This window comes from Canis lupus, chromosome 1 (genome assembly GCF_048164855.1).
Source record: "Canis lupus baileyi chromosome 1, mCanLup2.hap1, whole genome shotgun sequence".
NCBI lineage: Eukaryota > Metazoa > Chordata > Mammalia > Carnivora > Canidae > Canis > Canis lupus.
In genome coordinates, this window is record NC_132838.1 from 74,700,738 (window position 1) to 74,726,411 (window position 25,674).

The 25,674-nt window shown below is 39.6% G+C and overlaps 1 protein-coding gene and 2 long non-coding RNA genes across 9 annotated transcripts in view; 1 reads left to right on the forward strand and 2 right to left on the reverse strand.

Moving 5' to 3' along the window:
- The window catches only part of NAA35 (N-alpha-acetyltransferase 35, NatC auxiliary subunit), a 110,125-nt gene extending 109,394 nt beyond the window's left edge, over positions 1-731 (reverse strand). For 2 of the 7 annotated variants that reach the window (XM_072835562.1, XM_072835616.1), the window contains exon 1: positions 393-533. The gene's annotated coding sequence lies outside the window, so the exon portion shown is untranslated. Of the gene's footprint in view, positions 1-44; positions 129-261; positions 541-616 lie in introns of those variants that run through there. The other 5 variants (XM_072835587.1, XM_072835568.1, XM_072835577.1 and 2 more) reach the window with 5 other exon arrangements.
- On the forward strand, positions 492-1,901 carry LOC140638466 (uncharacterized). The gene is made up of 2 exons (XR_012035498.1): positions 492-1,192; positions 1,332-1,901. It is a non-coding gene; the product is annotated as an uncharacterized lncRNA (long non-coding RNA).
- Positions 1,902-5,188: 3,287 nt separating this feature from the next.
- LOC140638475 (uncharacterized) overlaps positions 5,189-25,674 on the reverse strand; it is an 83,765-nt gene continuing 63,279 nt past the window's right edge. Inside the window, exon 7 of the long non-coding RNA XR_012035508.1 lies at positions 5,189-5,379. This is a non-coding gene — a long non-coding RNA (uncharacterized lncRNA). The remainder of the gene's footprint in view (positions 5,380-25,674) is intronic.

Here is a 25,674-nt window from a genome sequence, read left to right on the forward strand (position 1 = left end):
GCCCCGCAGGGCACCTACTCGCCCGGCCCAGAGCGGCTGCGCACCTGAGGCGGGACCCGCCCCACGACCACCTTCCCCGGGTCAGCCCGGCCGGGCCCGGCGCCGGCCCCGGCCCCACAGGGCGCGGAAGCAAGGACAGAGCTGTCGTCGCGCGGGAGGGCGGGCACGCCCGGTGCCGGGTCGTCGCCCGGGCAACACCGGGCAAGGCCGGGGCCTCGGCGGGCGGCGGGCAGCGGACACCGGAGAGCCTGCAGCTCCTACCTGAAGCGCGGCGGGAGGCCGGGGCCGCAGGGTGACCTGGCGTCCCCAGGGTCCGCCACACGCGCGGGGGGCTGCGGCTCTAGGACGCAGGAGGAAGGGAGAGTCAATGGCTCTGCACCGGCAGTCCCTACCTACTTCTCCCGTGGCCACCCGCGCCGCCACGCACCGTCCAGACCGCGGAAATAACGACGCCGCCTCAGCCGCCTCAGCCGCCGCCGCCGCCGCCGCCGCCCCCTCCCCTCTCAGCCCAGCCCGGCCGCCCCGTGCGCGCATGCGTACGCCCGGTGCGCGCGACCCGCCCCCTCTCCCTCACTCCTGGGGACTTCGCGCGCCCCGGCCACACCCCCTCCCTCACCATTGCCACCGATGGCTGCCGTCTTCTCTTCTCGCGGGATTAGAGCCAATCGCGAGACCGGAAGCTACCTTCCTTCCCCTGCCTCAAGCCTACTCCCGGGTGGTGGGCGGGTCCCGGGGAGGGGTGGAGCTTGGGGGGGGGTCTGAGCCCCGCCCCTCCCCGCGCGGCTCCCTGGGAAATTATTAGAAAGGTGACGGTAAGGCGGAAAAGACCCGGGAAAGTCCTTGTAGACCTTGGCAGTTGTGTCCGTGCAAGAAAAGCCTGAGTGTGAGTTTCACCGAGCTAGTGCGGCCTGACACAGGATTCAGGCGTCCTAGAGAGCCTGGAGGATTCTTGAGGGAAAATAGAAACAAAATATATGCAGTCAACCAAGCCATTTTCTTTCAGACTTGTAAACGTTTTAAGTTTTTCTTAAAATGTATTCATGATCCATTTTAGAGTGGTATTATGTAAGTAGAATGGCAGGAATAAGAAAACACCTTTACTACTACATTTCCATTGAAATGGCCAAAATTTAAAAGACGACACCAAATGTTGACAAGGACTTAGAGCAACTGGACCTCTCATCTGTTGCTGGTAAGAATGTAAAATAGTGCAGTCACTTTGATTGAGTTTGTATTTTACCAGAAAATCGATCATACACTATCACTTGATCCAGCAATTTCACTCCCAGGTATTTTCTTAGAAATATGAAAATGTTTCTTTTTTTTTTAAGATTTTATTTATTCATCAGAGACGTACACAGAGAGAGAAGCAGAGGCACGGGCAGAGGGAGAAGCAGGCTCCATGCAGGGAGCCCGACGTGGGACTTGATCCCCGGTCTCCAGGATCACACCCCGGGGCTGAAGGCAGGAACTAACCGCTGCACCACTGGGACTGTCCTATGAAAACGTTTCTGAAGTCGGAATGAGTTAGGGGCAGATGAAGCTAGGCAGGGAAAAATAAGGGAAAGGCCCAAAGTCAGGCTCCTACCCATCCCAAGGAAATAGATTAAGACAGTAAAAATAGAAAAGAAAAAAAAATCAGGCTCCCTAGATCGAAAATGTAGGGAGTCTCTCCCTTTGATGGTTACCAAGCAATCACAGAAACTCACCAGACCCAAAAACAGCCATATGACATTCACTCAAGAAAGCATGAAGAAACCCAAAGCCATAGGCTCCCTGGTTAGGTTCTCAGTAAAAAAACAGCCAAAAAACCCTTCAGGGGCAACCTTGTTGGATCCATTCTCACTTCTGAGAGCTTTGTCTGTATCTTTGCTTAATAAACTTCTATCACTTTACTCACACTCTGTTGTCAGCAAGATTCATTCTTTGACCCCATGAGACAAGAACCTAGCTCTCCCATATCATTTCCACTTGTACATTACTTTTCGTAGCTTCATTTTTAGTAATCCAAAACAGGAAACAACCTAAATATTCATCAGCTGGTGAATGGATAAACAATCTGTGGCTTATCTGTACAATGTAATAATAATTACCAAAACACGGGTGTGAACTACTTGACATGCAAAAACATGAATTTGAAAAAACATTATGTTGAGCAAATGAAATCAAGAGTAGAAGCAAATGACTATGTTTCCATTTATATGAAACTCTAAAAAAGAAAAATGTGGGGCACCTGGATGGCTCAGTGGTTGAGCATCTGCCTTTGGCTCAGGTCATGATCCTGGGGTCCTAGGATCAAATCCCACATCAGGCTCCCTGCAGGGAGCCTGCTTCTCCCTCTGCTGCCTGTGTCTCTGCCTCTTTCTGTGTCTCTCATGAGTAAAAGAAATAAAATCTTATTATTAAATGTTCTGGGGATCCCTGGGTGGCGCAGCGGTTTGGCGCCTGCCTTTGACCCAGGGCGCGATCCTGGAGACCCGGGATCGAATCCCACGTCGGGCTCCCAGTGCATGGAGCCTGCTTCTCCCTCTGCCTGTGTCTCTGCCTCTCTCTCTCTCTCTCTGTGACTATCATAAATAAATAAAAATTTAAAAAATAAAAATAAAAATAAAAAAAATAAAAAATAAAAAATGTTCTGGATCTTGATTATGGTAGTAATTAGATGAGTGCATACATTTGTAAAAATTCATTCACTTATGATGTGTCCATTTTACTGCCTGCAATTTAAACCTAAATATAGTTGCTTATTTATTTGAGAGACAGTGAACACACAAGAGAAAGAGCATGAGAAGAGGGGCAGAGGGAGAAGGACAAGTGGATTCCCCTTTGAGCAAGGAGCCTGGGGAGTGGGACTTGATCCCAGGACCTCAGGATCATGACCCGAGCTGAAGGCAGATGCTTAACCTACTGAGTCACCCAGGCACCCCTAGAATTGCTTTTTAAAAAGCAAAAAATACATCTGTATGTCTCTTACAGAATAATAGGTTTTATAAAAGCAGGAGCTTTGCCAATTTTGATCACAGCTACCTCACTCAGGGTGGTGGTTGGCGTATAGTAGGTGCTCACTAAGTGCACTGAGGATGAAAATGTAGGGAAGAATTACAATAAAGCAATTCTATATTGTTTCTCCAAAATTATTTTTTTTTCTCCAAAATTATTTGATGAACTTTTGCAGAAGCCATTAGAAATCTAGAAAAGGATGAACTGACTGCATCTGAGTTATTCAGTATTGTATGTAGATTGTAACAAAAACTGATACAGCAAGAAAACAAAAACAACAAAAACCCCCAAATTTTTGGAAATAAGATTACTTCAGAACTCAAAAAACAAAAACACCAGCCAAGTGAAACAGAGTTTTCTTAATTTCTTTACTAAAATTGTAATTTTTCTGAAATTCAAGTTTATTTTTACAAGTTCTAATTACCTCTCCACTTTGAAACCATATTCCTTGAGAAAGAGAGGTTAAATCTATGACATCTCCTATGCTTCATAGTGTTAAAAAATGATTGGTGTTTTAGAGATTAGGCTACATGATGAATAAATTAATGCAAAGGACCTGACGGACAAATAGTTGTTCTACATAAACATGCCTACAGATAGGGAGGAGGTAGGCATTTTGACCAGCTGGAAAAGAATCTTACGAGTCTAAATCTTGACTCATAAAATCCTAAGTATTCTATGCCTAAACACTAATGTTAAGAGGAAATTTAGCTTGATGTCATCATTTGGCACTGATACCAGGAATCGGTGGAGCATCGGTTTGATAAAAGCAGAGCTACTGAAGTGAACTTTAAGTCTGACTATATTCAGTTTTACCACAACGTAAGAGAAATTGAAAGCCTGTGGACAGTTCAGAAAAATGCTTTCAAAAAAGGAAATAGAGTAAAAATATACTACTGTGCCACAAGACAAAAAGAAGCATGGAGCTGTTTAATTAAGTATAGATAATATCAGTTTATAATATATATATTATATTATAATATATATATAATATCAGTTCTACTATATTTTATTACCCTTTTTAAAAGTCTTACATTTATGCCTCTTCAGAATACACAGTAGAATAGCCAAGATACGAAAGCAACTCAAGTAGCCATCTACAGATGAATGGATAAAGATGTGACACACACGCACACATACATATACACAAAGGACTATTACTCAGCCATAAAAAATGAGAGCTTGACATTTGTGACAACATGGATGGACCCAGAGGATGTTATAGTAAGGGAAATAAGTCAGACAGAGAAAGACAAATACCATATGATTTCACTTACATGTGTAATCTAAAAACAAAACAAACCAATAAACCAACAAAAAGCAGAAACAGACCCATAAATACAAAGAACAAACTGACAATTACCAGAGGGGAGAGAGCTGGGGGATGGGCAAAATGAGTAAAGGGAAGTGGGAGACACAGGCTTATAGTTATGGAGTGAGTAAGTCATGGGAATAAAAGGTATAGCACAAAGAACACAATCAATAGTATTGGAATAGCATTATATGGTGACAGGTAGTAGCTACACTTGTGGTGAGCATAGCATAATATATAGGCTTGTCAAATCATTGCGCTGTACACCTGAAATTAACATAACATTAGGTCTCAACTATAGTTCAATTAAAAAAAGGAAAAAATAAGAATACAGAGTAATCTAATAAGAAGTTTTGTTTTTTTTAATTTTTATTTATTTATGATAGTCACACAGAGAGAGAGAGAGAGAGAGAGAGAGAGAGAGGCAGAGACATAGGCAGAGGGAGAAGCAGGCTCCATGCACCGAGAGCCCGACATGGGACTCGATCCCGGGTCTCCAGGATCGCGCTCTGGGCCAAAGGCAGGCGCCAAACCTCTGCGCCACCCAGGGATCCCAGAAGTTTTTTTTTTTTAAAGTTAAACTTTAGGGCCTCGGTTTGGCACCGCCTGCAGCCTGGGGTGTGATCCTGGAGACCCGGGATTGAGTCCCACATCAGGCTCCCTGCATGGAGCCTGCCTCTCCCTCTGCCTCTCTCTCTCTCTCTCTCTCTCTCTCTCTGTGTCTATGAGTAAATAAATAAAATCTTTAAAAAAAAGTTAAACTTTAGTATTAGGAGATAATGTATAATTATCCTCTGTATAATGTTTATAATGTATAAATATTATAAATATATTTTTCTCACATAGTTTTTGTATTAATCACTACTAATTGCCACTTTTAACTAGTTCTATAGTTTTGTTTAAATAATAGCACTTAAGTAACAGAAAATTAGGGGTACCTGGGTGGCTCAGTCAGGTAAGCATCTGCCTAGAGCTCAGGTCATGATCCCAGGGTCCTGGGATGGAGTCCCATATTGGGATCTCTATCCCTGTCCCTCTCACTTCGTGTGTGCACATGTGCTCTCTCTCTGTCAAATAAATAAAAATAAGATATTTTTTAAGAAAGACTTTTAAAAAGTAACAGAAAATTAATACAGAACAGTTTCAAATAAACATCCACTTCTCATAATTTCATGTTAAAGTGGTAACACATGTCTATCGCTTTTTTCCTAATATGGCTGTGTCCTGGATTGATAGTCTAAAAAGATAGTCCTCCTACTTCATTAAGTGAATATACCATAATTTATTCAACCAGTTCTCTATTGATGGACATTTAGGTTGTTTCCAAGGTTTTGCCGTTATAAATAGTGCTACCATGAATAGCTCAGTGCCTATGCCTTTTCACAATTTTGCCTGTGTATCTTAGGGCTAAATTCCTATAAATAGAATTTGGGGTCTAAGTATGCATACATACGTAATTTTCACATTGCCAGATACCCCTCTACTCAGTGTGTTCCTTTTTTTTGTTTATTTATTCCTTTTTTTATTGTCCACCAGCAGCATGTAAGAGTGCTCACGTTCCCATAGCCTCATCAATATAGTATGTGGTCAAAGTTTCAGAATTTTGCCAGACTGCTAAGTGATAAAAATGGCATCTCAGTGTAATTTTAATTTGCATTCTCTTATCACGAGTGAGGTAGAATATCTTTTTATCTTTTTAAGTGAATTCTACATCTTTTTCTGTGATCTGTCTGCTTTTACCTCTAACATATTTTTCTGTAGGATTACTGGTTATTTTCTTTTCTGCTTTTAAGAAGCTATGTTAACTCTCTATGATTTAAGTTGTAATTTTTTAAGCCAGGGCATCATTTGTCTTTTGCTACTTTGTTTTTGGTTGTTTAAACTCGCTACATGAAAATATTTTTTGGTGAAATTTATCAACAAAGATGTCACTTAGTACCATGGGTTATTATTGAGATCTCATAAGAAGACAGTGTCAAGAGGGAAGTAAACTCAACATTGAGTCCTGAGGAAGCCAAACATTTCAAGATCAAATGGAAGAAGAGCACCTAGTGAAATGCTCTGAAAATAAAGATCAAAGCTAGAGAAAAGCTGAGAGTGGTTCACTGAATCTGAGAGAGATGTCAACTCTCAATTATCCTTTTAATAACACACATATAATGTAATTTATAATATCATTTTCTTTGTAAAGAAAATCTTCCACAATTCCTTTTTATTATTGATTTTCAAACAGTTCCTTCACACTTTATCAGGTGATTTTTTTTTTTACTTAAAAAATATTGACCAAAAAAATTAACTAAAAATGTAAATTTCTTACATTCGCTTAATGAGTTGTCTAATCCATAGATACTGAAACTCTTAAACTCCTATCAAAAAGGAAATGAGCAAAGCAAACACCAATCAATTGCAGTCAAAATATGAAATTAATGAATTGGGAAAGAAATTCAAAGAATCAAGAAATACTGAAAAAAAGAACCCTTATGAATTAGATAAACAGGTCTTTTTTTTTTTTTTTTTTTTTTTTTTTTAATTTTTATTTCTTTATGATAGTCACAGAGAGAGAGAGAGGCAGAGACACAGGCAGAGGGAGAAGCAGGCTCCATGCACCGGTAGCCCGACGTGGGATTCGATCCCGGGTCTCCAGGATCGCGCCCTGGGCCAAAGGCAGGCGCCAAACCGCTGCGCCACCCAGGGATCCCGATAAACAGGTCTTAATTGAAATACATTGTAAAGAATTTGAAATTACTGAGCAAACTTGAACACTGACTGGATACTTGATATCCAGAAATTAGTATTTTTTAGGATAGTGACATTGTAGTAATCTTTAAAAAAAATTTTTAAAAGATATCCATACTGAACTATAAAATATAGCAAAAGATAAGCGAAAAGGTATAATGCTTACTATTTGTTTGAAAATCATCCAGTGGGTTCGGGATAAATGGATAGAGAGAATAATACACATTGATAATTGCAGAAGATGGCGATAGATATGAGTTCATTGTATTATTCTATTTTTGTATAGTTAATGTTTTCACAATAAAGTTTTCCTTTAATAAAGAAATTAAGAGCCAACTGTTCATCCCTAATGGCTTTCTTTAGCTCATCAAAGAAGAAAATGATCTTTACTGTGCTGTATTACCATAGTCCCAGTGTGTAGGAGTGCTAACAATACTGACTCCATCTTTGGCCCTCTCTCTTGTTCATGTTCCCTTCTCTTGGGGCTACATACCAGGCCCCTGGGAGATAAACATACATACCTTAGTAATGCCTCCTAAAGCGAGGAAAGGGGAGAGGCTTGCTTTGGCTTCCCAGGACTCTGTTAGAGACAACCAAGTCTTTCCCCTTCCTGATGCAGCCAGATGGTGCCGCAAGATCTGATTGAAGGTTAGCTGTCAGGTAGGTACTTCTGAACACTTTGATCTCACTCCAATGCCCTTCTGTGTGTCTTCTCCCTCTATAAAATCTGTGGACTCAGGTCTGGACTTTTTGGAGAACAATTCTGCAGCTGCCATGGATCATCCTCCGCCCCATACCCCCTCTTAGTAAGTTACCCTGGGTAGAATTTGTGTACACTGAATGGAGTCTCCTGCTTCATTTTCCAGTCTCAAAGCAACTCTCAGTTTGGGGAATACTTTACTCCTCCTCCCCCACCTTGTAACACCCTGCCATTTAAATTACATGAAACACTGCAACAAGTCGGTTGCTACAAAATAAAACATGTTTATGTGGAAACCACAAAGTAAAATTGGGACATTTAAAATTATCTTCCCCTCAATGTTACATGAAACAGTTACTGTTCAGTGACCTAAATTTTTTTAAATGTCTGTTAAAATATTCGTAAAATAACCAGTAGGTTTATTTCTTATTATAAAACTAATAGAAAATCACCCATAATCCCAGGCCAAGAGATGGCCTTTTTTCGTACTGTTTCTTCATTTTGCCCATGCATATATTTTGTCTTATTTTGTGTATTGAAAGTGAGTTCTCACTGTACCTTTTTTTTTAACTTCAAGATGGATTGTGAATGTCTTTCACTTTAATGAAAATTATTACAGAACACTCAGACATACAAGTATTTTTCCACTCACGAGTCTTTTAAATCTCAATTCATATCTGTGGTTATTTCTCCTTTGTGATTTCTGACCTTGTTGTTGATTTTTTTCCCTCATCATGCTTTTAAGAAGTTTAACTCATACAATTTTTTCCATGTGCTTTTTTTTTCCAAGACCACTTTTTTTTTTAAGTTGACCTTTTTGTATGTTTTATAATTAATTTCTTATTTCATTCTTATTAATGCCTTCTCAGCCTCTTTTGGTAGTCCTTTCCTAATTTTGTATTTGATTAGTTTCCATTGTTTGTATTTAATAATGAGGACATTTGAGATGATACAATTTCCTCCTCTGGGTTTTATCACATATTCCTATTTCTGTAGATTTCTCAATTCCATCTCTTTTAAATTCTCCCTTGATCCAACTTCATTCCAGAGTGTTTAAATTTTCGAGGTGTCACCAATGTATTATGTATTTAACTTTACTGGCTAATAATCAGATAGTATCCCAAAGGACTGAAATTTCAGGATGATGTACTAAGGCATAAATCTATCTAATTCTCATATATTTTTCCAGGCATTAAGTGGACCCTTTGAAGTAAAAATACACATTTTTCATCTCTAGGGAATTTTCTTAAAATTGTGTTTTATTATATCCTGCCCTTTTCCCTCTGTCCTCAACTTCTAGAAATATTCTTCAGATGTCAGATTTCTTGCACTCATTAATTTTTTAAGAGAATTCTATATTCATAAAGGGATGGGAAAAATTTTAAATTTGTTTTTGCTTTATTTACAGTTTTCAGCTTTATCTCTCAAATTTTCTGTTAAGTTTTCATTTTTGCTATCACATTTTTTAAAAAGATTAGAGAGGGGGGTGAGGGGGAGGGGTAAAGGGAGAGAGAGAATCCTCAAGCAGACTCCCCGCTGAGCATAGACCCTGATGCAAGGCTTGATCCTACCACCCTGAGGTCATGACCTGAGCTGAAACCAAGAATCAGACACTTAATGGACTGAGCCACCCAAGTGACTATCATTCTTTGCTATCATTTTAATTTTCAAGGTCTCTTTTGTTTCTTATCATAACAGAATACTGTTTTCTATATATTTATTATTTTCTCATATCTCTGATAACATTAATGGTAATTGTCTTCTACCTGCATATATTATTTTTTCTAAGTTTTTTTTCCTAATTATTTCAGTCTGTCATTCATATCAGAGGTTTCTTCAATATGGTGATTCCTGGCTAGAGGTTCATTATTGAAGCACAGGATCTCAAAGAGCAGATCGAAGGCTCTACGTTCCCAGGAGGGGTTGAAAAAGCTTGTCTTCACTAATAGGAGAACTAGCTGGCCCATTTTGTTGGTGGATTTCTGACATGATTATTTTGGGGTGTGTGTCTTGGGCTGGTTTGATTTCTTCACAAAGGTGCTCCTGATCCAGGGCCTTCATGCACATCTCCAGGAGTATCATTCACATAAACTGTCTATGAAAGGCTTCCCCAGAGCTGTGGAACCTAGTAACTCTTCTTCAAAGAACTGCTAACTGAACAGCCATTTAGTGGAGGAAGGAGATAAAGGAGGGAGAATCTCAACATCTATTATAACATTTTCATTTAATCTTTGTTTTTCATAAATTATCCACCGCCCCCTGCCCCAACCCCATCTGTTCCAGGATCCCTTCTCTACTCTGTGATAGCCTCTATTTGCCGAAAGTTCTCCCCTTTACCCTTTCTAATCCTCTACAGGAATGGAGGAGAGGTCATCAGAAACATACAGAATTGAGATGTCAGGTCCTAGTGCTTCTGAAACACAGTTCCCTGTCTTTAGCTTCACCCTAGTTTCTATCTCTGAAGGCATCTAGACTTTCTAGGTATTTCTGTGGTACAAAATGGGTGGATTTTTGGCTTTCCCTGCCACTAGCTCATGATCCAACTTTCTTAGGTCTGCCAAGTCAGTGCCCCCATTCATGTGCTTTCTGTCTCCAAGGATATGGCTTTTCCTCCATTCATTCCTTTTGTTCTTGTGAGTGTGTGCCTATTCATGTTCATTTTATGGAAGTTAATACTTCCTGTTAAAATGAAAAGATTGGAGGGCAGCCCTGGTGGGTCAGCAGTTTAACGCCGCCTTCAGCCCAGGGCCTGATCCTGGAGACCCAGGATTGAGTCCCGCGTTGGGCTCCCTGCATGGAGCCAGCTTCTCCCTCTGCCTGTGTCTTTGCCTCTCTCTCTGTCTCTCATGAATAAATAAATAAAATCTTTTTTAAAAAATGAAAGATTGGATAAATGTATGACTAAGAGATCTGAAGCAAGTCTCCTAAACATGTTAAATTCCAGTGTCCTCATTTGTAAGACAATGGCTTTACATTATTTATAGGTTGTTGAGAACCCATTCTAGTGTATTGTAAAATTGCATAACATAAATTTTCTCCATTTTTCTGATATTTTTGTTATTCAGTACCACTTAACTAGGTTGTCTAGAAGACTCCTTCATACTGAAAGTGAAGTTCCACTACTTCACTTTGTCACACTCAGATTCATGGCCACTTATCCCATTTTAAACAATTATGAGGAAAAGTACCTTTATTTTATACTCCCATCTCTTTAAAAATCCATTTTACTGAGTTGAGTTTATAAAACTATTAAGGAACTAATGCTTCAGCCTCTGAACTTTACAAGTACTCAATGTAGCTGAAAAAAATTAATTTCAGTTGTCTAAAGAACAGCTTTCAGGTGCTCGAAGATTTATAGTAAGCCTCTTATGATTGTCGGCCCAAAATAAAACATAAAACCACTTTTATTCTAAGCTAAATTGAACCAAAATATAGATGCTTACATGAGACACGATCTTGCAAATTTCTCTTTATCCTTTGGACATGACTTTTACAGAGCTATAAATGATCATGTTTACCTTTCCGAAAATATGAAATGCTACATTAATCTGCACAGTCCCTAAGTATTTGAAGTCCTTGGAGAACTCTGCCAAAGTTAAAAAAGTCTGGGCAACTCAAATGCAGAGAATCATCAGGAGAATTTTGTTATTTATAGAATGGTATATTTCCATCTTTCTGTGCCAGTTATTCTTAAAATATGCTTGGACAAAGGAAAAGAACATTTGTTGGTATTAAGTGAAAATATATAATGTGAAGTTAAAACTAAGAACAGGATTTATTCAAAACTGAATGCAGTTATTAAAGTATGCAAAATGAAAACTAACAACCTTTCTTACCAAATGATTACCAAAATAATTTGAAAATAACCCAGATAAAATATACTGGCAAGTGTGGAGGGGGAAGAAATAGCTTATCTGGTACAAACCGTGATTAATAACTTTTTCAAGTATTGCTCTAGCCTTTTGCACTTTAGGGAGATTCAAGAATTAGGATTTCTGTAGGTATACCAACATATGAAATCTGAAATTCATGTTATAATATAATGCCAGCACATAAGTATTGAAAAATCTTCACTTATAGTAAATAATTTGAAGCAGCATAACTTCTAGTTTTCAGAAGAGTCTAAGCTATGAGATCCATTTTTACACACACACATATTTCAGTAGAAGAGGCAATTTAAGAAATCTGCAAGGTATTTGGAACCCTATTCTTTAATTATTTGCTCATCTTTTCTGGAAATTAAAGTAGATGGGGCAAGGCAAAAAAAAAAAAAAAAGCCTATTTCTTAGGGATTTTGTATAGAACTTTCGTTTCTGCACACCCTTTTTGTCCTAATGGCAGAGTACATTCATGTTTTGCAGTCTTTCCATACAACATAGACTTGTGGAAACTGTAGGATTCCTTGAATCTTCACATGGTAATGGCTTCTCTTTATTCCACATGAGACAAATACAAAGAAAAATTACTTCGTTATCAAGTCCTGCATTCCCAACTCTACTTTTCAGTTCTGAAACTTTTATTGATTACTTCTATAGCTCAGCAAGTATTTATTAAGCGCCTTTTTTGTGCCAAGTACTCTCCTATGCAGGGGCAACATCTCAGCAGTATACAAGACCAACAAATCCTGACTCTCACAGAAGTTACAATTCAGGAGGATAAATTATGCTGGTGTTTTATTATAAAAGTAAATATAATTAGAGATTATTCAGAAGAAATGAAAGGAGGAAAATGAACTCTACTCCAACATGATTATTAGCATTTTTGGGTTTTTTGGTTTTTTAAAGACTTTATTTGACAGAAAAGCAAGAGAGTGAGTGAAAGAGTGAGCAAGCACAAGCAGCGTGAGCTGCAGCAGGAGGTTGAGAAGCAGGCTCCCCACTGAGCAGGGAGCTTGAGGTGGGCTCAATCCCAGGACCCTGGGATTATAACCTGAGCTGAAAGCAGATGCTTAACTGGCTGAACCAACCAGGTGCCCTATTATTAGCATTTTGGTCTCTTTACTTCTAGTTATTTTTCCTTCCTCTTTCAGAATTTGTAGTTGTTTCCCTTTGTTAGGGGGGCTATGTATGATAGGGTATTAACATACCATATCCTAGGTTTTTCTCCTTATAAGCATGTGCCCATGTAACTGCATAATCTTCAAGATCATTTTTACAGTTGATACTGTTCAAATGTTCAGTTTCTTGAGACTGGTATTTGAGTGGAATCTTAAATTCCAGTTCATATATTCCATACTTAGGAAAAACTAATCTTTACTGTGGTTTGTGAGAGATATTCCTTATATTCCAAATCCTGTTTTAACTTCAGGCTTGCTAATCAGGGATCTCTGGGTCTGTAATGGGTTTACACAGACAGATGTGTTTATGATGCTGCCCAATGCTGTGATATACTTTCCCATAGAAATAACGTGATGAATGGTGCTTCAATTCCCAGGCCAATCCAGATCAAGGGTTTCGTGGGCCTATGATGTACTTAGTATACTCTTAGCATTAAGCTTCTTCAAAAATTCGAATGGCTTTTGATCCCAGAATTGTAAACTGAACCATCGCTATCATGTTGGTTCTAGAATATGTTTGGCAATACAAATGGGTTTTTAGGACTTTAGAAATTTGGACTGTTATAGCAATGCTATTTTTCAGTTAAAGAGAATAATTGTTAATGGATAGAATTAATTGTGTTCATTCATTTATCTGGATATAAAGTGGCTGGGTTACCTTTACTTGGAAAACAAAATCTCTGGCTTTAGGATTGTCATTTGAAGTTCTTCAGCTAATAGAACCTATAATTCAGACCTCAATTCTCAAGGATACTTTGTATATGTGCAAAGAACAATCTAGGTTTCTGAGAATATACTAAAAGATATGACCATCAAAAAGAAAAAAAAAAGATATGACCATCAATTGATTTCTAATTTCAAGGAAGACAGTTACAAGCTAACAACTATAAAAGGAGCCAGAATGAAGTAAAGTGCCACAGTAGTGGCAGAGGCTTTGAAGAAAGTAAAAAGACAACCCAAAGAATGGAAGAAAATTTTTGTAAGTCATTTATCTGACATAGGATTTGTATATAGAGCATCTAAAGGACTATTACAACTCAATAAAAAGAAACAATTTAAAAATAGATCAGGATACCTGGTGGCTCAGTGGTTGAGTGTCTGCCTTTGGCTCAGGCCGTGATCCCGGGGTCCTGACATGGAGTCCCACATTACACTCCCCACAGGAAGGCTGCCTATGTCTCTGCCTCTCTCTGTCTCTCATGAATAATTAAAATCTTTTTAAAAAATAAAAATAGACCAAAGATCCAAGAAAGGTACAGAAAGGGCCAATAAGCACACCAAAAAACACTCAACATCTTTAGCCATCAGGAAAATGCAAATCAAATGAGATACTACTTCACGCCAGTAAAAGTGAATGATAATAACAAATGTTGGCAAGGATGTAGAGAAACTGGAACCCTCCTATATTACTGAGAGGAATGTAAAGTGGTACAGCTGCTTTGGAAACAGTCTAGAAATTCCTCAAAAGGCTAAACATAAAGAGACCATTCTTCTCCTAGAATTGCTCCTACCAAAAGAAATAAAAATTTATATGCACATAAAAACATGGTCTTGGATGTTCATAGCAGCATTATTCATAATAGCCAAAAGGTAGAAACAACCCACATGCCCACCAACTGAAGAATTGATAAACTGAATGTAGTATACCCACACCATGGAGTCTTATAAATAGAAATGAGGTACTCATAGATGCTATAAGATGAATGAGGCTTGAAAACATTAGGCTGAGTGAAATAAGCCAAATACAAAAGATCACATAGTGTTCCATTAACACAGAATATCCAGAGTAGGCAAATCTATAGAGGTAGAAAGTAGATCAGTGGTTGCCTGGGGCCGGGGGAGAGAGAGGGTTGCGGGAGATAGAGGGCTGCAGGTGATTGCTAAGGGGTACAGGGTTTCTCAGAGGTAATTAAAATGTTTTAAAATTGATTATAGTGATAATCACAACAACTCTGGACGTACTAAAAGCCAAGGACTTGTATGCTTTAAATGGATGGATTGTATGGTTTGTGGGTTATATCTCAATAAAGCTATTTTTTACAAAATTGGGGGTAATGTGGTGGGAATGAAGACTGACTTGCAAGGGTTCATGAGGGATCATGTGGAGGTGATGAAAATGTTTGATTGTGGTGATGGTTTCCCAACTAAAAGTTTTTTTAATGATTATTGAAGTATACCCCTAAAATCAATAAAATTTATGATATATAAAAATTTTTTGTAATTTAAGTAAACTGTCAGAGAACTTAAGATTGGTCAGAACCCACATTTCTGGAATAGTTACACTCCTTGAAGCAGAAGTACTGTAAGGTAGCATAATTTGTGGCCAACCACAAGATCCAGAAACATTGCTGTTAGCAATAGTATTTCATTAATTCCAGGTAACTAGCCATATACTGATTTTCAATCGTCAGGTGGTAAAGAAAAGGCAACTTGTAAAGCTGAGCACTTCTTCATGGCCCCACGTGAACCTCCAGAGCTCATGACCATGTACAGCAGGCTTTCCAGTACAGCATAATCATCCATGGTGTCTTCTTACACTGGAGCTGTTCTTGGGACAGAAGTTATCTGAGCTCACTGGATTGGTTGGTTTCCTGGAAGATGAAATGGCCTAGCCTAATACCTCAGAGGATGCCAAGGTTCAGATAGGTGGGGGGCAGCGGGGAGTGTTCATCGATACAGTGCCAGAGGTCAGAATTCAGAGTTTTTATAAGGGGGGAAAAATGAAGTACAGTTGTACCTGGCTGGTGCCTCTGCTCTCTCTCATGCCTGGTGGGCCAGAACATGCCCATATGGCTGGCCATCAATGTAGGCAAAACTGTATCGGTGATCCAGAAACAGACCTTGAATGTCTGTGAAAGAATTTATCTGATTACCTGGTTTCTCTGCCAGTCAGGCCCATTGGGATTCCACTGAGACCATGGAGCAGGTAAAAAACAGGAACCTAGGGGCACCTGGGTCGTTCAATCAGTTGAGCATCTGCCTTCAGCTCAGGTCATGATCTAAGCGTCCCGGGACAGAGCCCCATGTTGGGCTCTCTGCTTAGCAGGGAGTCTGCTTCTCCCTCTCACTTTCCCTCTGCTCTCACTCTCTTAAATAAAGTCTTAAAAATAAATAAATAAAAACAGGTACCTAGTTTCTGGTCAAGTATGTAACACTGGTCACTATAGCTTAGCTACTTACTGTGATAATCATGACAACTAACTCCAGAGGAGCCCCATAAAACCCTTCAAGTAGCACCTTGTAAAATCCTGTAGTATCTATGTCAGCCTTGGTCTTAGGCTAATGTCACCCACCATATGGTATCTCATCCAAGATTAGTACCATACCTGGCAGTAAGAAACAAAAAAACATTGATAGAGAAATTAAGTCAAAGGATTACATACTAGTACAACCCATCTAATCTGTGCGGATTGAAGCACTCAGGCTGAGTTAGAGGCAAGTCCCGAAGACAATAGGATCTGAAAGTCAGATAGGATCAGAGAAAAATCAGAAGAGTTGGAAATGTAGGTTTGGGGATCATCTTGAATGGTAAGCAGTGGTGATAGCATGGTCCTTAGGACTGACTGCATGAGTCTGGACTTGAGTTCTTGTTCTGCCATTACCAGCTAAATATCTAAGTAGTAAAATCCCTTTTCCTGTCCAAACCTCAAGTTCATCCTCTGTAAAATTACTTCTTAGGTTTATCAAATATCAAATGAGAACATTTTTTCTATACCCTTGAAGCCACAGTAATAAGTGAGATACTCTTCCCCCAGTCCCAGGAAAGGCTCAGAATAAGAGAGAAAGAGCAGAAAGAGCTAATGATAATAAAAAGATGGTAAATATATAAGGACTGATTTTGTATTTGCTGACAATCAAGAGCCAAGCAGAATGAAAATATAGATTATCAAGATAGGGAAGGCAATTTCTGTTTAAAATGATGCCTGGGTGGCTGAATGTCTGTATCATAAAACAGAGTCAAATTTTTTAAAAAGGGAGCATATTCAGGGCACCTGGGTGGCTCTGTCAGTTAAGTGTCTGCCTTCAGTTCAGGTCATGATCCCAGGGTCCTTGCATTGGGCTCCCTGCTCAGCAGAGAGCCTGCTTCTCTCTCCCTCTGCTATTCCTTCTGCTTGTGCTCTTTCTGTCAAATAAATCTTAAAATATATATATGATGTGACACCTACATGACAAATTCTCGAGAAAGAAAAAGTCTGAAAATTGGCAGCAATTGAATGTTTTACAAATGTAGTATTTCAATGAGTATTTTGAACATGCCTATTTTAAGAAATTTCATTTAAGTTACTTTAAATTGAGGTTTAGGTTACTAACTTGCAAATAACCCATTAATTCTGAGGATTGCCATATATTACATTACCTATTATGTGACTCCCAGTAGGCATCCACAGTTTAGTGCAAAGTGAAAACCGTGATTTGTCAGGTCACAGAGGAACATACTGTTTTTCTATATTGATAGGTGGGTCAGGACGTAGGCATGAATCTGAATTTGGATCCACCAACACCTGAGTTCTAATTCTGACTTCACCACTTACTAGCTCTATGAACTTCAAGTCACACTATATACAGGCTTCAGTATTAGAAGTGGTCATAATACTACCCATCTCTTAGATTCAGGTTAAGAATTAAATGAGGTATCATCAAGGTACTTATAAACTTTATTCTACAAAATGGCATAGCGTTCTGTCAGGAAGAATCAGTCATTAAACATGTATTGTTTTTCTGAGCCCATTTTGTCAGGTATATATATATACTACAACCAAAGGAACACTGGGACTCATAACTGTAATTTAGATAATATTTCATTTCTAGCAAAGTTTGGGGTGTTCTGGATTCAGAGACTCAACCTGGGCTGCACATTGGAATCACCCAGTGGACTTTAAATATGGATATCCAAGCCCTCCCATCAGAGATTGTTTTACTTGTTCTGAGTATCATTAGGGTAATGAGACTTCTAGAAACCCTCCAGGTGGTTCTGATGGGCAGTCAAGCTTGAGATCCACTGCTCTAGAAAAAAAAAATTGTCACATACAAGTTGGGGGAACCAAACCAATGAATTCTTCTGTAAATTTAGCTAATCTAGCCTAGGTCTAACCTAAAGTACAGATTAGCCTAGATAATCATGAATATACTGAAGAGAAAGCTCAGCTTTTTGTTTCAAGACCAGTTCATTAGCAGAAATCACTGAGCTCAAAGCACCTTCTTCTTGCTGGCCTCCTCACCAGGTGCCCTCAGAAAAGTGGCTATGGCCAGGCTGTGTTGTGGTTGGACCATCTGCAGTTAGTCAGGGTGTTCTAGAGAAACAGAACCAGTAGGATATAGGATGTAGGGTGTGTATGTATATAAATTATAAGAAAATGGCTGGTGCAATCACGGAGGCTAACAGTTCCAACACCTGCAATTGACCAGCTGGAGACCCAGGAGAGCCAATGGTGTCATCCCATCAGCTCTGAGATTCAGGAAGAGCCAATATTTCAATTAGAGTCCGAAGGCAATGAAATTGATATTCCAGCTAGAAGGCAGTCAGGTGGAAAGAGTTTCCCCTTACGTGTAGGGGGTCAGCCTTTTTGTTCTATTCCTTCACCTGGTTGGATGACACCCACCCACATTTGGGAAGGAAATCCCCTTTATTCAGTCTACTGATTCAAATGTTAATCTTATCCAGAAATACTCTCACAAACACACCAGGATAATGTTTGATCAAATGTCTGGGCACCTTGTGGCCAAGTTGACACATAAAATTAGTGATCATAGTGATATTTGATCCTTAAGCTCCATCTGCTTTTCCTTTAGGAAACACCAAAAGGCACCCAGGAGCAGGAGTAAGGAGACTTGGAGACAGTGGTCTGGCTGTCTACAGTATAGTCTCTTGGCAATTTAGGGGAAAGAATGAGAAATTAACAAATTGTTATGTTATTTACTTCCATATCCATGTTTCTAGATTATTTAATAGCAATGGCTTTAAGAACTGCTACACCCAATTCTGTTTCCTTTGCAAACACTTGGGTCATTGAAAGGAGAAAACAAGTCACAGGCAAAACATGAATGAGTTCTCTTTCTTGGCCTAGAGAAGTTCACTCAATATTTTAAACATTACTGAGACACAGCAGTCTTAAATATTCTATTTTACCCAAAGCATTAGGGCTACTTAATAATCTTCACCACTAGATAATTCATACACATACACACACACACTTTGCTTATCTTCTTAAAGTTTTGCATTAATTTTTTTTCCTTCCTATATACTCCACCTGTGTCACTGGAGCTTACTCCTCACTCTACATGCTAAACTCTACTTGTGAAATAGAAGCTTCCTCTGCACTTTCAGTTTTCTCAAACTTCTACCATTTGGAAGTGAAACCCACCCTTTGAAAGCTCAATTTTCTTAGAGAAAGCCAAAGTTGGCTGAAGCCTGATTATTTGCTAGAGCAGAGCCAGAAATAGGCTAATGGGAGGTAAAGGGTGGTGGTGGAGAAGCTATCACAAGAGGGAAGAAGAAGAAGAAAAAAAAAAAGCCAATGTTGCATATTAATGTCCAGACCTAAAAGAAAAACAATTGCCCTAAGTATCCATAAGTTTATGCACCTCTCCTCTAGGAGGCGCTCTCTCACCCCTCCACCCAACTCCTGCCTCTTGTCTAAGTGTATCATCAGTGATTCTCAGAGTGTGCTTCCCAGACCAGAAGCCTGAGCTTCATCTGGGAACTTGTTAGAAACACAAGTTCTCAGACACCACCCCAGACCTACTCAATTGAAAACTCTGGGAGTGGAACCCAGCAATCTGTTTTAACAAGCCTTCCAGGTGAGGCTGATGCCTATCTTTGGGAAGTTTCACGCTAATGAAAGCATACTTTGCTTCCTCAGGGCTATACTGACACCTCTGCAAATGAATGTTCCTTTTTCTTCCAACGCATTAGGTGGGAAAGACAGTTTCCTATTCCTGTCTGTGGGCTCAATGTTGCACGCAAATGAGCAAAACATCAGTTGACTCCTACCTGGACTTCTGAACAGCACATTCATAAAAAGGGAAGGGATGAAGAGGCACGAAGCAAGAGAAGGAGAAAAATCAAAGTTGTGAGGTGAACCAACACCTCTTTTATTCTAACAGGAAACATTAATATGGCTTTTAGCAGGTTTTGATTCTGAGTATTTGTTTTTACATGATTTTCACATTAGTCTACCAGACTGAAAGCCCCTGAAGCAGAGCTTTTCAAACCCAAGAGTCTATCAGAACTCCCTGGGGTGAGGGGTGGGGAGAGGAAGCTTGTCAGCATGAGGAGTCCTAGTCCTTCTCCCAGAGATCCTGATTCAGTTGGTCTTATTGTGCCCAAGATTGCGAATCCGAGAAACCACCAAGGAGCCCACACCGATGCAAACACACGAGGGTTTATTAACAAGCTCGAGCTTGGGTCCAAGTATACCCGACACAGCAGAGCAGGGACTTGGACCCCGAGGCGGGTTACAGCTGGGTTTTTATGGGCTGATCTAGGGGATTTCCAGAAGGGGTGAAGGAATTTTTTTTTTTTCATTCCAAAATGGGGGAAAGGGTGGGGGAGTTTCTTAAGCTCTGTTTTCATTCTGATATGGGACTTTCTGTCAAGGACATTATGCGGTCTTTCTTGGAACTGACTTGGGCTACAGGCTGCAGCTGTTTACTTTTACTTATCTAGGGGCTTAAGATGGTAGCCAGAGGTCTTATCTCTTTCAGCCTCCACAGTCTAGGGTGAGGCCCATGACTACATTTCCAACAAGTTTCCAGGCAATACCAAGTTACTGGTCTTTCAACCACACCTTAGCACTGCACTGAAGGACAGATCTGTGCCTCAAGAATTTAAATAGATTGTTTTCAATAGGTTCATAGTCTTGTAGAAGCAAAAAGATAAAATATTTTGTTTCATAAACTTTAAATTTATTAAAGAGAAAGTTCCCCCAACATAGTGATAGTAATAGTAGTATTCGCTTCATAACATGATTGAGAAGATTAAAGAAGATCATACATGGAAAGCATTGGCTGTAAAGAATTTTTCAGCAATTACTGGTACATAGTAGATGCCTATGTCTTGGTCCTTAGAGGTGTTTGTATAGGAAAGAGGAAGTGAGGAGCCATAGCCAATGGTGAGATTTTGAAGAGTCAGCCAAGCAAAGGGGAGCAGGAGTCATTCACCTGAGGCTGTGGGGGCACTCACTGATGTCCATAGTAGGCAGTTGATGAGAAACCAACTGTTTTATACCCTGTTTCAAACAGGGTATAAAAGTTTCTCCAAACCAAATGGCAGGGAGCACATCTTAAAAATTCAGCAACAAAATTAAGCAGACAGAAGGAATAAAACAATCAAAAGAAAGCAAAATACATACTCTGGGAAACTCCCAGAAACAGCATTGACTGCAGTCTGTCTATCCTTCTGAACTAACTGCAACATGGAATGGAACTGGATTGCCTGCCTTAAAAGGCATGTGCTAGATGAACTGAATAAATCCTAGGTCAATAGGAAGCTGGTGGAAATTATGTTGAATCAGCCAAAGTAATTCTGCTTCCTCTTTCAAAGCCTCTGTTTATACAGAAGTAGTGGTTCTCAGCTTTGATTGCACATTGGAATCACCTAGAGAGCTTACAAAACTACTGATGTTTGAATCTCACCTCCAGATACTCTGACATAAGTGGTCAGGGTTTAGCCAGGGCACAAGGATATTTAAAGTCTTCTCTATTGACTCCAACATCCAGCCAAGATTGAGAATCATTCTCAAAGTTTTCATGACTCTTCTATGCTCAATTATGAAACATAAAAGATTTTATCCATCCAATATGCAAGAATTTCTAAGTGTCAAAACTGATTAAGGCTACAAAAGATCAAAAGAGAATTTATTAGGAAGGTTTATTGGGAGAGCATTGTTCTGTAATGTCAATCTTCAGGGTGGAAGCGTAAGGGGTGCCTTCCTCTTCACCTTGGCTAAGAAAGAGGGGGTTCATCAGGATTACTTAGAGTTTTCTATTCATCCAATATAGCTAAGGAAACAGAGTGGCCTGGTACCTGACCACTGGAAAAATTTAAAGGCAGAGAGACTTGCTAATTGCTCCAATGTTGAAAGGTAAAGTGTTTTGTCAGGACAAAGCATGCCTAAGCAGACTGCTCAGGAGGTACAAATTTGCATGGTCCTGAAGGTTCATTCCCTCTATCCTTTCAGTAGATCAGCAAAGAGCTGGCCTGCTGAGTTCATTTAAAGGGAAAACAGACTAATACAGACAGCTGATCTCACAAGGCTTCATCCTTCTATTCTATATTTTAATTTATATCTTTCTTTTTTTATTTCCTAAAAGTAAGAGAAATGTCATGGACATGCCTACAGTTTCAAATAGAAGCAGGGAAAATAACTTCCCACTGAATAATTTAAGGGGAGAATGGAAGTCAAAAAAGATTTCAGCAAAATGGCATATTAGAAGGCTCAACCCCCAGCCCTGACTCTCCTAAAAAAGCCCCCAGAAAATAAGCTAACATGAATCACTACATTGTATACCTGAAACTAATATAATACTGCACGTTAACTATACTAGAATTTTTTAAATTAACAAAACAATAATTTAACAACTATCCATGAATGAAAATAACCTGGGAATGTTCCAAATTATAATTAAGAAGCTACAGCAATGCATGGAACATAAAAACCAAGGATGGCCACACAGAGAAGTTAGGAATCATTTTACCTGCTCCCTGTTCCCCATCCCCCCATGCTAAGAGGAGTCCCCTACACTGTGAGTTCCTCTAAGGAGGATAAGGAGAGCAAAAAGACCCCAGCAGCTTTTACTATTAAGGATTCCAGCAGTCCACACTGCTTCCTTGGATCCCTACAGCCTTCCCCACTGAGGACCTGAACAGTCTTAGCCAATGGAGACTTCAGGCCACTGGGAGCCCAAGCAATGTACTCCTTGCCCTTGAAGCCCCACTATGGCCCACCTCCCTTCCACAGCCCTCTTACCACCATTCACACACCCATCCCGTCAAGGTCTGGAGGTGCTATATACCCACCAGACCCAGTGAAGTGACCCCATGGACTCATTGGAACTCAGAAAGTATTCACAGAATGGGCATCACCATGTGTCCCTAGAAGCAGCGCCAGACCTAACACCACCACATACACGCCCAGCTAGCCCCTTTGTGCCCACCTATAGATGAAAGTCTCTCCCTACTGATGGCAGTTCTTAAAGTCTGAAAGAGGTGACTGCTTCTTCAAATCTGCTGGTAGAAACACAAGGGTACAAGGAACACAAAAAAAATCAGGCAAATATGACACCGCCAATGGAACACAACTAATTTCCGGTCACTAGCCCCAAAGAAATGGATACCTATAAATTACCTGACAAAGAATTTTAAAATAATTGTTTTAAAGAAGCTCCGTGAGCTCAGTTGAGCTCAGGTAGACAACTCAACAAAATCAAGAAAGCAAAACATGAACAAAACAACAAGCTCAACAAAGAGACAGAAGTCATTAAAAATGCACCAAACAGAAGTTCTGGAGCTGAAGAATATAATGAATGAAATTTAAAAAAATGCAACAGAGAGCTTTGACAACAGACCTGATCTAGCAGAAAAGAGAATGAGCAAACTCAAACACGTATCATTGGAAAATATCCAGTTGAAGGAGAAAAAGGAAGAAAAAAAAAAAAAAGAAAAAGAAACACAGTGAAGAAGCCTACAGGATAATAGGACACCATGGAGTAAATCTTGTGGGAGTCCGAGAAGAAGAAAGAGAAGAGAAGGGGTGGGCAGAGAGATTATTTAAACAAATAATGTCTGAAAACTTCCTAAAACTGGGGAAGGAAATAGATATCCACATCCAGGCAGCTCAAAGAACCCCAAATAGGCTGAATATAAAGAGGTCCACATAGAAACACTTAATTAAATTACCTAAGGACAAGCCAAAGAGGGAATTTTGAAAATAGAGAAGAGTGACTCGTCACATGGAAGGGATTTCTCCTATGAGGCCATCAGTGGATTTCTCAGCAGAAACCTTGCAGGCCAGAAGAGACTGGGATGATATAGTCAAAGATATATTCAATGACTATGATATGTTCTTCTGTTCAACTAAATGGAAGAAAATTGCCAACCAAGAATACTATGTCTGGCAAAAGAATCCTTTAGAAATAATGTAGAGATAAGCTTTCCCAGACAAAAACTAAGGGAGTTTGACATCATTAGACCTCCCTTATGATAAATGCTTAAGGGAGTTCTTCAACTTGAATTGAAAACATGCTAAACAGGAGGAGGAGGCAGAAAAAAAAAAAGAAAAAAGAAAAGAAAACATGCTAAACAATAGGAAGGCATTGGGACGCCTGGGTGGCTCAGCGGTTGAGCATCTGCCTTTGGCTCAAGGCGTGATCCCGGAATCCCGGGGATCAGGTCACAAATCGAGCTCCCTGTGAGGAGCCTGCCTCTCTCTCTGCCTATGTCTCTGCCTCCTTCTCTCTCTCTGTGTTTCTTGTGAGTAAATGAATAAAATCTTTTTAAAAAAATAGGAAGGCATAAATCTCAAAACAGTTATTAAAATTGGCTCTAGAGACAAAGAAGGTTATTCTATGATAAGAGGGCCAATTCAGCAGGAAGATTTGACAATTGGGAATATATACACACCCAACATCAGAGAACCTAAATATACAAGGCAAACATTGACAGATCTGAAGGGAGAAATTTACAGCAATATAATAATAGTGGGAGTCAATACCCCCACTTTCTCTTTTTTTTAAATTTTATTTATTTATTAACAAGAGACACAGAGAGAGAGAGAGCACGCGCGCGAGAGAGCGGCAGAGAGAGAAGCAGGCTCCATGCAGGGAGCCGGACGCGGGACTGGATCCCAGGTCTCCAGGATCAGGCCCTGGGCCGAAGGTGGCGCCAAACCGCTGAGCCCCACCCGGGCTGCCTGATACTTTCAATAATGGATAGAATATCCAGACAGAAAGTCAATAAGGAAATACCCGACTTAAAAAAGCACTACATAAAAAAGAACCAACACCTCACATAGTAACATTTTATCTCTTTTGAGACCAAAAAAGACCAAAAAAGCTGATCTCATAGCAACAGAGTAGAATGGTGCTTACCAGGAGTTGGAGGGAGGGGGAAGGGGGAAACGGGGAGCTGCTGGGCAAAGGGTACAAACTTTCACTTATGAAATGGGGGCATTTTATAAAATCTGGGGATTTCATGTGTAATGACTACAGTTAACAATACAGTTGATCCTTGAATGCTGACCGCCCCCAGCAGTCGAAAATCCATGTATAATTTTTGACTTCCCCAAAACTTAACTATAGTCTACTGTTGATTGTTAGCCCTACCGATAACCTAAACCGTCATGTAACACGTATTTTGTATGCTATATGTTTTGTGTACCCTATTCTTATAATAAAGCAAACTAGGGAAAACATGTTATCAAGAAAATCATGGAAAGACGTTTATGATACTGTACTGTCTCTATCAGAAAAAATCCACGCAGTTCAAAACCTGTGTTGTTCAAGGATCCATTGTACTGTACTGAGTCCTTGCACTCTGTGAAGAGAGTAGGTCTTAAGTGCTCTTGTCAGCAAAAATAAAAAAGAAAGAAAAGAGAAAAAAGAACAAAAGAGATAAAATGTTACTATGTGAGGTGTTGGATATGTGCATTAGCTTGATTGGGGTGATCATTTCACAATGTGTATATATCTCAAAACATCAAGTTGTAAACCCCTTAAAGAAAAACCAAAACAGAGACTACAGTTTGAATATATCCTTAGATTAATATTAATAGTCATATCAGTGATATATATATAATAGTCACACAATATTAATTATAGTTAATAGTCATATAAGCATTAATAGTCACACAAGCAAAATTAATAGTCACCTAA